The following is a 1144-nucleotide window of genomic DNA, read 5'->3' on the forward strand; positions in this document are numbered from 1 at the left end:
CGCATGTTAAGGCGAAGATTTTGGCATGCACTTAAGGATATTTTACCTTAAAGGCACTGCACTTTTGCAAAGAACTATCTTGTGCTTACATTGGGTCCGGTGGTGTGGCAAAAAATGAGCCTAACACAAACAGGGGCACTTGGAAAAACCGCTTCCGTAACACCACAAACCTCGATCAATTTTTGCTGTAGATACGATAATTTCGGGAACTTCTAGAACTTTAGATTGCTTTGCTTGTAGAGGAAAACGGAAAATCATAAATATTCATGTGTTTTTTTTTGTATTTATTTGACATTTGAATAATTTCGAGAGAGTGTAATCAAAATGCTAGCAAACGTCAAAAAAAAACCAATGGCGGACGAATTGAGCGAGCGGTTTTACCTTTAAATATTTGTACCATGATTACATATATGGTTTGAAAGAAATCGCTTACATACAATTTTTTACCTGGACAGTTGAGGAATTTCGCCCCATATGTACCTTTATATGTATGTACATACATACATATGTATTTAATTTCAGATAACCAGAGTAACAAGGAAAATTAAATTTTTGAGGAATTAGTTTTAATTTTAGCCGCTTCTGAACATATACTACGACATGGCTGCCCGTTTGTTCACAATTCTGCCCCAAAGTCATATAGCTTTTCAACCAAACTTTTACAAAACCTGGACGAAGCCAGATTCCGGCAAATTGCGAGAGTCAGTTGGCAAGCATTTAAATTTATCTTTAATCTACTTAAAGATGATGGCATTTTTCATAGTCCGCGTTCCTGCAAGAAATTTCCAACAGAAATCCAGCTCATTATCACGTTATACCGACTGGGTTCAAGTGGAGAAGGTTCGACTATTACGAAAATTGCAAGTTTGTTTGGGGCTAGCGATGGTGGAGCAATTCAGGTTAATTAACATAGCATCAAGGTAATTTCATGTAAATATGAATTTTCTATCATATCGTACATATTATAGCTACGGTGACCATATTTATGAGAGCCGAATACGGGACAAAAAATAATTTTGGAAATATTTCTACACTGTTTTCCCTGAAACAGTATCCCTATAGTAACATCACAAATTTGTAGGAAAGTTTTCTCGAGATTTTTACCCGGTAAAATTTGTTAAAAAATTCGTTAAATTTTAGTATA

At 35.2% G+C, this 1144-nt stretch overlaps 1 protein-coding gene and 1 long non-coding RNA gene across 2 annotated transcripts in view; both read right to left on the reverse strand.

Moving 5' to 3' along the window:
* The window catches only part of LOC118749465 (synaptotagmin-5-like), a 159200-nt gene that overhangs the window by 107332 nt on the left and 50724 nt on the right, over positions 1-1144 (reverse strand). The window lies entirely within an intron of this gene.
* Positions 1-1144, reverse strand: part of LOC118749466 — a 69191-nt gene that overhangs the window by 54792 nt on the left and 13255 nt on the right. Inside the window, exon 2 of the long non-coding RNA XR_004994223.1 lies at positions 76-78. This is a non-coding gene — a long non-coding RNA (uncharacterized LOC118749466). The remainder of the gene's footprint in view (positions 1-75; positions 79-1144) is intronic.

Source organism: Rhagoletis pomonella, unplaced genomic scaffold (genome assembly GCF_013731165.1).
Source record: "Rhagoletis pomonella isolate Grant_MI unplaced genomic scaffold, Rhpom_1.0 Rhpom_scaffold_00016, whole genome shotgun sequence".
Taxonomy (NCBI): domain Eukaryota; kingdom Metazoa; phylum Arthropoda; class Insecta; order Diptera; family Tephritidae; genus Rhagoletis; species Rhagoletis pomonella.